Source organism: Aotus nancymaae, unplaced genomic scaffold, assembly GCF_030222135.1.
Source record: "Aotus nancymaae isolate 86718 unplaced genomic scaffold, 86718_ANA_hifiasm-v0.15.2.pri h1tg000010l, whole genome shotgun sequence".
Lineage (NCBI taxonomy): Eukaryota > Metazoa > Chordata > Mammalia > Primates > Aotidae > Aotus > Aotus nancymaae.
In genome coordinates, this window is record NW_026988421.1 from 28533999 (window position 1) to 28543928 (window position 9930).

A 9930-nucleotide genomic window follows, 5' to 3' on the forward strand; every position below is an offset into this window, starting at 1 on the left:
TACCCCACCCCCAACTCTTCCTTTATAGATCTGGCCAACCTGAAGGACATTTACCAGCCAGCTGCCACCACCAACTCACCCTGAGAGTGCCAGGTAACACCTACAGTGGGTCTCTGTCTGGCACTGGGTGTACATCTAGCCTGTTAGCCTAAATGTGTATCTGTGTGTATGTATGTGCTGCTGAGCTGGGAGGGCCTGGATCTGTTTATATGTGCAGGTAAGGGAGTGTATACATGGGTCTTTATGTGGGCATGTGTATGCATGTTTATGTATGTGTCTGTTGGTAAATTAATTAATTCAAACAGTATTCATTGAGCCCTCTTTAGGTACCAGGCCCATTCTAGGTGCTGAGGATATGATGTTGAACAAAGCAGAGAAGATGTGACTGCTGAGTGTGAATGGAGGCTGTAAATCCATAAATGAGGATGTGTTGTTGAATGTGTGGCTTAGCAGTGCAACAGTGTTGAGTTATGGAGTTGCTGGGACAGTGGCTGTGTGACTCAGTTGGGCATTTGTAGGTTCACATCTGTTTGTGTATAGAGGAAAGGTAGCCAAGGGAAAAGGCAAATTGCCAGGCCTGGACCCCACCCTGCTTGCAGGCAGGAGGTGGAGTTAGAGAAGCAGAACACACTCTTGAATTCAGGAAACACGGTGGCCAACGACTTCCTTTGGAGTCCCATATCTGGCTCCTCCCCATTTGCCCCCAGCAGCCCCTGGTGAAGAGGAATTGCTGGGGTAGGGGAAGAGAGAGACCCTCCAAAGCCCTTATGCCCTTTGTTTTCAGATACAGATGTGGACCCAGTCCCAGGCCTTAGCACATTGCTGAAGAGCTTTGTGCTGTTGAGCTGGGCAGGGCCTGGATCTATTTATATGTGTAGGTAAGGGAGTATATACCTGTGTTTGTATGTGGGCTTATATATGCATATGTATATGTCTGTTGGTGAATTATTCATTCAGATAGTCTGACCATGAATCCCAACCAGGGCCTGTGAATCCACAGAGGTCTGAATCCAACCCCAAACCTCTGTCCCTCCTGGGCTCCCAGCTCCTTCCCCATTTTTCCTGACCCAGTCTGATCTGATTCAGCCAGAGAGCTCCATCCCCTTTCCTAGGACCCTACCATAGTCTAGTGTAACCTCCAACCCCTCTTTTATACCCTTAGCCCAGTCCAGCCTGACTTCCTTTTTTTTTGAGGTGGAGTTTTGCTATTGTTGCCCAGGCTGGAGTGCAATGACACAATCTCGACTCACTGTAACCTCTGCCTCCCAGGTTCAAGCTGTTCTCCTGCCTCAGCCTCCTGAGTATCTGGGATTACAGGTATGCACCACCATGCCCGGCTAATTTTGTATTTTTAGTAGAGACGGGGTTTCTCCATGTTGGTCAGGCTGGTCTCCAACTCCCGACCTCAGGTAATCCACCCTCCTTGGCCTCCCAAAGTGCTGGAATTGCAGCCATGAGCCACCAGGCTCGGCCTTTTTCTTTGCTTTTTTTTTTAAGATGGCGTCCCAGGCCAGGCACAGTGGCTCATGCCTGTAATCCCATCAGTTTGGGAGGCTGAGGCAGGTGGATCACTTGAGGTCAGGAGTTCGAGACCAGCCTGGCCAACATGTTGAAACCCCATCTCTACAAAAAATTAGCCAGGCATGGTGCCGCAGGCATGTAATCCCAGCTACTCTGGAGGCTGAGATGGGAGAATCACTTGAACCCAGAAGGCAGAGGTTGCAGTGAACTGAGATTGTGCCATTGTACTCCAGCCTGGGTGACAGAGTGAGACTTCATCTCCAAAAAAAAAAAAAAAAAAGAGATAGAGTCTCACTGTGTTGCCCAGGCTGGAGTGCAGGGGCACACTGTCGTCTCATTGCAACCTCTGCCTCCTTGGTTCAAATGATTCTCATGCCTCCGCCTCCTGAATAGCTGGGACTGCAGGTGTATGACACCATGCTCAACATTTTTTTTTTTTTTAGCAGAGATGTGGTTTCACCATGTCAAGAATTCAACACTAGCCTGGGCAGTATAGTGAGACCTCATGTCTACTTTTTTCTTTTGTTTTTTGAGACAGAGTCTTGTTCTGTCGCCCAGGCTAGAGTGCAGTGGCACAATCTTGGCTCACTGCAGCCTCTACCTTTTGGGTTCAAGCAGTTCTTCTGCCTCAGTCTCCCTGGTAGCTGGTACTACAGGTGCGCACCACCAAGCCCAGCTAATTTTTGTAATTTTAGTAGAGATGGGTTTTCACTGTGTTGGCCAGGCTGGTCTTGAACTCCTGACTTCAAGTGATCTGCCTGCTTTGGCCTCCCAAAGTGCTGAGATTACAGGCGTGAGTCACTGCACCCACCCAAGACCTCATCTCTAAAATAAATAAGTAAATAAATAAGCTGGGTGTGGTGGTGTATTTATAGTCGCAGCTACTTGGGAGGCTGAGGTGGGAGAATCACTCGGGCCTGGGAAGTTGAGACTACAGTGAGCTATGAGTGCACCACTGCACTCCAGCCCAGCTAACAGAGCAAGACCCTCTGTCTCAAAAAAAGAAAAAAAGACTGGGTGCAGTGGTTCACGCCCGTGATCCCAGCACTTTGGGAGACTGAGGCAGGTTGATCACCTGAGGTCAGGAGTTCAAGACCAGTCTGGCCAATGTGGTAAAACCCCATCTCTACCAAAAATACAAAAATTAGCTGGGCGTGATGGCGTATGCCTGTAGTCCCAGCTACTCAGGAGGCTAAGGCAGGAGAATCGCTTGAGCCCTGGAGGCAGAGGTTGCAGTGAGCAGAGATTGCACCACTGCATTGCAGCCTGGGTGACAAAGTGACACTTTGTCTCAAAAAAAAAATATATATATATATATATTGAGTCAGCAGCTCCCTCGTTTCAGGATGAACTACAAGGGCACCGGTTTAAGCTGTGCATAATGGTGTGTGCCTATAGTCCTAGCTACTTGGCAGGCAGCAGGCTGAAGCAAGAGGATTGTTTAAAGCCAGGAGCTTGAGGCCACAGTGTGCTATGATATCACCAAGGAGTAGCCACTGCACTTCAGCCTGGGCAACATAACAAGACCTTGGTCCCAGCTCCCTAGTTCCCAGAATGTTTATAACAACTATGACTGTTATTCATGTGGCCACAACCCCATTCACTCAGGACCCATCTCTGGGGCTCCTCCTAACCCCCACCCTAAGGTCATAGATGCAATGGGTAGGAGATTACATACCCTACAGTTCTAAGCTGTGGAGTCCAGGAAGCTGAATGGGAATGGAAGCTAACTTACACTTCCAGATTCCTTCTTCAGCCTCAGGATAGGCTCATTTTCCCACTGATTCCAGGACCCATTTCCAGAGGAAGCCAAACCCTGGATTACTTCCTTCCTTGCTGCCCCTCCTCTCTGTCGCCAGCTCACCTCTACAAGAGGAGGACCTAGGGCCAGTCCCTGGAGAAAAGTTCCAGAGGAGCTTGGGGTAGAAGAATCTTCTCCCCATTACCCCCAACAAGTGAGCGGCCTGGAGGAGGAGGTAGGTTAATTTATCCCCCTTTCCTTTAATGAACTTCAGATGCACAGAACTAGATTAATCATAACCTTGGTTCATGACACACTCTCATGTGCTCCATGCACAGTGCACATTTATTTACTTAAAAGACAATGATAAGGGGCTGGGCACAGTGTCTCATGCTTGTAATCCCAGCACTTTGGAGGCCGAGGCCGGTGGATCACCTGAGTACAGGAGTTCGAGACCAGCCTGGCCAACATGGTGAAACCCCATCTCTACTAAAAATATGAAAAAATTAGCTGGGCATGGTGGCACATGCCTGTAATCTCAGATACTTGGGAGGCTGAAGCAGGAGAATCGCTTGAGCCTGGGAGGCGGAGGTTACAGTGAGCAGAGATCACACCATTGCACTCCAGCCTGGGTGACAGAGTGAGACTCTGTCTCAAAAAAAAAAAAAGACTGTGATAAGAACTAATCGACATGAAAGCTAGGACCTTGGCAATAACTTAAATCTAGCTATGTGTTCCATCTCCCAAGATATCCATCATTCTCTTGTTTTCCTTATACACACACATATATATATTTTATAAGACAGAGTTCACTGTGTTGGCTAGAATGTAGTGCAGTAGCTATTCACAGACCCGATCATAGTGCACTGCAACCTCAAACTCCTAGACTCAAGCACTGCTTCAGCCTCCTGAGCAGCTGAGACTATAGGTGGCGTCACTACATCTGGCTCCTTTTACATATTTATCAGCTGTATGTATTCTTAAAAATTTATAAGAATTTTTATCTGGGAGTAGTGGCTCACACCTGTAATCCTAGCACTTTGAGAGGCTGAGGCGGGCAAATCACCTGAGGTCAGGAGTCTGAAACCAGCCTGGCCAACATGGTGAAACCCTGTCTCTACTAAAAATACAAAAATTAGCTAGGCGTGGTGGCACATGCCTGTAATCCCAGCTACTTGGGATTTCTGTATCTCAAAAAAAAAGAATAAAGTTTAGTTATTTTTAACCTTATTATAATAGAGTATTGCTGTATGTAATTTTTGGTGGTTTATTATTTTTATTTATATTGTATTAACAAGATTCATATTGTTACATATTACTTACAGTTTACTCATTTTGGGAACTCTATGATATTCCATTTTGTGACTCTATCCAGTTACTCATTCTCCTGTCACTGGACATTTGGGTTGTTTCTAGGTTTTGGCGATTGTGAAGAGTACTTCCATAAACAATTTTACTCCTGTCTCCTACTGTAAATGTGCAGTTTTTCTTGGTTATATGTTTAGGAATGGTATCCGCAAACTCATATTTCCACCTCTGAAGCCCAAGCCTTGAGTGCTTTTACTATGGCAGGTCTAGGGTTAACTCAAATTAAAATTTTAATATTTATTGAGTCTCTGATATATAAACTCTACTCAGCTAATTCATCCATTCAGCCAACCAAGCCTAATTTAGTGAGCATCTACAAAATGCCTGGAGCTGGATACAGAACAGTGAATAAAACAATATGGCATGTTACACAGTTGGGTGGAGAAATAGATATTAAAACAAATATCGAGTTATACAAAAAGACAGTTGCAGTTAAGAAAAAAAATGAGGCCAGGTGCAGTGGCTCACGTCTCTAATCCCAGCACTTTGGGAGGTCAGGGTGGGTGGATCACTTGAGGTCACGAGTTCGAGACCAGCCTGGCTAATATGGTGAAACCCCGTCTCTATGAAAAATACAAAAATTAGCCAGATGTAGTGGCATGCGACTGTAATCCCAGCCACTCTGAAGGCTAAGGTATGAGAATCACTTGAACCTGGGAGGCAGAGTTTGCAGTGAGCAGAGATCACACCACTGCACTCCAGCCTGGGCAACAGACCAAGACTCCATCTCAAAAATTAAAAAATAAAATAAAATAAACAAATGGTCACATACATACATATACACATATGCAGTGAAACAATTTTTTTTTTTAGACAGGTTCTCACTGTCACCCAGGCTGGAGTGCAGTAGTGTGATCATGGCTCACTGCAGCCTTAACCTCCCAGGCTCAATCAATTCTCCTATCTCAGCCTCCTGAGTAGCTAGGACCACAGGCATGCACCACCATGCCGGCTAATTTTTGTATTTTTTTCTAGAGACGGCGTTTTGCTATGTTGCCCGGGTTGGTCTCAAACTCCTGGGCTCAAGCCATCTTCCCACTTCGGCTTCCCAAAGTGCTGAGATTACAGGGTAGAGCCACTGACCCCAGCCAACAATTTATGACATAACCAAATAGTGTGGGATAAACATATAAGAGGGAAATCTTACTTAAACTGGTGTGTTAAGGAAGACCTCTCTGAGGGAATGATATTTCAGCAGAGACTTGAAGGATGAGGAAGACAGTCAAGTAGAGAGTATGGGGAATAGCATTTCAGGTATAGGAAACACACCCTGATGCTGGCGAGTGCTTACTGGCTTAGATAGAAGAAGGCCAGGTGTGGTAGCTCATGCCTGTAATCCCAGCACTTTGGGAGACTGAGGTGGGCAGATCACTTGTGGTCAGGAGTTCAGGACCAGCCTGACCAACATGGTGAAACCCTGTCTCTACTAAAATACAAAAAAAAAAAAAAAAAATTAGCCAGGTGTGGTGGTGCATGCCTGTAGTCTCAGCTACTTGGGAGACTGAGGCAGGAGAATCTCTTGAACCCAGGAAGCGGGGGTTACAGTAAACTGAGCTGAGATCTCGCCACTGCACTCCAGCCTGGGCGACACAGCGAGACTGTCTCAAAAAAAAAAAACAAACCTCACCATACTGTATGATGTAGGTTAATTAATTAATGTAGGAGATTAATTCCAGGGTGGATATCAAAATCCTTAGATTGTCGTCCCTTATATAAAATGGTGTAATCTTTGCATATAACCTATGCATATCCTCCCATATACTTTAACTCATCTCGACTACTTATAATACTTAATACCATGTAAATGCTATATAAATAATTGTTATATTGTATTGTTTAGAGAATAATGTTACAAGGGAAAATCTCTGTGCATGTTCAGTACAGATGCAACCATCCTTTTGGGAGGGAAGTTTTTTTCTTATCTTTTTCTATAATGATGTTGACATCATATGTTTGGAATATTTTCCATCCGTGTTCAGTTGAATCCACGAAGGCAGAACCTGCAAATATGGAGAACCGATTCTCTCCCATTTTATTTATCTTTATTTTTTATTTTTATTTATTTTTTTCTTTTCTTTTTTTTAATAATATAATTTGAAAAGCTAATCTTCTCTGTATTGTTCCAATTTTAGTATGTGTGCTGCCGAAGCGAGCACTATTTTTATTTATTTATTTTGTGAGACAGGGTCTTGCTGTCACCTGGGCTGAAGTGCAATGATGCACTACTATGCGCAGCTGTCTCCCACTTTATTTACATAGGGGGAAACTAAGGACCAGAGAGGTCAAGCAGATTGCCCAAGGTCACAGCGCCAGCAAGGATTTTGAATTTCATCCAGATGTAATGGGTTGTCACCAAAGGATCTAATGCAGGTCATGTTTAAGAGCTGGTCCCTGCCTTCCAGAAAAGAAAGAAAGGACTGGGCTGGGCATGGTGGCACATGCCTGTAGTCCCAGCTACTCGGGAGGCTGAAGCTGGAGGATCGCTTGAGTCCAGGAGTTCTGAGCTGTAGTGCGCTATGTCAATTGGGCGTCCACACTAAGTTCGGCATCAATGTGGTGGCCTCCTTGGAGCAAGGGGCCACTAGGTTGCCTAAGGAGGGGTGAACTGGCCCAGGTCGGAAACAGAGCAGGGTAAAACCCCTGTGCTGATCAGCAGTGGGATCGCGCCTGTGAATAGCCACTGTACTCCAGCCTGGGCAACATAGCAAGACCCCTTCTCTATTAAAAAAAAGAAAGGAGACTGGGCGCGGTGGCTCACGCCTATAATCCCAGCACTTTGGGAGGCCAAGGCAGGTGGATCACGAGGTCAAGAGATCGAGACCATCCTGGTCAACAAGGTGAAACCCCATCTCTACTAAAAATATAAAAATTAGCTAGGCATGGTGGTGCGTGCCTGTAGTCCCAGCTACTCGGGAGGCTGAGGCAGGAGAATTGCTTGAACCCAGGAGGCGGAGGTTTCGGTGAGCCGAGATCACGCCATTGCACTCCAGACTGGGTAACAAGAGAGAAACTCCGTCTCAAAAAAAAAAAAAAAAAGAAAGGAGGCCAGTGTGGTGGCTCACGCCTGTAATCCAAGCACTTTGGAGGCCAAGGTGGGCGGATCACCTGAGGTCGGGAGTTCAAGAACAACCTGACCAACATGGTGAAACCCGGTCTTAAAAAAAAAAAAAAGAAAAAGGAGAGAAGAGGGGAGGAGAGGGGAGGGGAGGAAGGTCTGGGTGCAGTAGCCCATGCCTATACTCCCAGCACTTTGGGAGGATGAGGCGGGTGTATCACCTGAGCTCAGGAGTTCGAGACCAGCCTGGACAACAAAGTTTAGACTTAATTTTATAGAGAGTGGAAAATCACTAGTTTTTGTTTGTGTTTTTTTTTGTTTGTTTTTGAGACAGAGTCTCACTCTGTCACCAGGCTGGAGTGCAGTGACACCATCTCTACTCACTGCAACCTCCACCTCCTGAGTTCAAGTGATTCTCCTGCCTCAGCCTCCTGAGTAGCTGGGACTACAGGCGCATGACACCACACGAGCTAATTTTTGTATCTTTAGTAGAGATGGGGTTTCAATGTGTTGGGCACGAACTCCTGACCTCAGGTGATCTGCCTGCCTCGGTATCTCAATGTGCTGGGATTACAGGCGTGAGCCACTGTGCCTGGCCCAACCCACTAGTTTTTGAACAGAGAAGTAACCTACTCAGATCTTTTTTTTTTTTAATAAGATTAGTTTGATGTGGTATATAAAACTAGAGAAGGGAAACCAAGTAAGAGGCTATGAGGTCCATACTGCTAGCAATGTAGAAAACCCAAACCAAACTATACAAAAAAAATCCTAACTTATAAAATAAAACAAATACAAGATTAAGGAATTAGGCTGGGCATGGTGGCTCATGCCTGTAATCCCAACACTTTGGGAGGCTGAGACAGTTGGATCACCTGAGGTCAGGAGTTAGAGACCAGCCTGGCCAACATTGTTAAAAATACAAAAGAAATTAGCCAGACATGGTATCAGGTGCCTGCAATCCCAGCTACTCGGAAGGTTGAGGCAGGAGAATCGCTTGACCCAGGAGGTGGAGGTTGCAGTAAGCTGAGATCGTGCCACTGCTCTCCTGCCTGGGTGACAGAGCAAGACTCCATCAAAAAACAAAAAAAAAACAAAGAAAAACAAAGAAGATTAAAGAATTAAATGTAAGCAGCCGGGTGTGGTGGCTCATGCCTGTAATCCCAGCACTGTGGGAGGTCAAGGCAGGTGGATCACGAGGTCAAGAGATCGAGACCATCCTGGTCAACATGGTGAAACCCCGTCTCTACTAAAAATACAAAAAATTAGCTGGGCATGGTGGCGCATGCCTGTAATCCCAGCTACTCAGGAGGCTGAGGCAGGAGAATTGCCTGAACCCAGGAGGCGGAGGTTGCGGTGAGCCAAGATTGCACCATTGCACTCCAGCCTGGGTAACGAGTGAAACTCCGTCTCAAAAATATAAAATAAATAAATAAATGTAAGCAAATTAAATAGTATTCATCAGCCTTGTAGGAATATGTGTGGGGGTAATAAACTTGCAAGCTTAAATACTATAGAAAAAATCAAAAAAGGAAAAGAGTAAATTTTACCCCAATTACAAAAAAAAGGAAAGAATGACTAATTTGACTACATACAAATGAAAAACTTTGACATATATGTGTATAAGTAAAAACTAAACCAAACCTCTAAACAAAACAAACAAGAAAGCAATATGCTGAGAAATATATTTGTAGCAAATATGATAAAGAGTTAAAATCTTTTTGTGTGAGTAGGGTACAGCATGGGACAACTGTAGTCCAAGCTACTGGGGAGGCTGAGGCAGCTTGAGACTATTTAAACTTGCAAGTTTATCACCCCCACACATATTCCTGCATGGCTGATGAATACTATTTAATCTTATTTTCTCCTAATTATATTTGCTTATAGAGCTCTGGAGTTTGAGCCCAGCCTGAACACCATAGCAAGACCCTGCCCCTAAGAAAATAAATAATAATTTTTTGTATAATTAATTTATGAAAAATAGGTTTTTTTTTTTAAATGGCCCCTCAATAAATAAATGGGGGCCAAACATGGTAGGCTTATGCCTGTAGTCCCAGCCTTTTGGGAGGCTGAGGGGGGTGGATCATGTGAGGTCAGAAGTTCCAGACCAGCCTGGTCAACATAGTGAAACCCTGTCTCTACTAAAAATACAAAAATTATCTGGGCATGGTGGTGGGCACCTGTAATCCCAGCTACTGGGGAGGCTGAGGCAGGAGAATCTCTTGAGCCCAGGAGGCAGAGGTTGCAG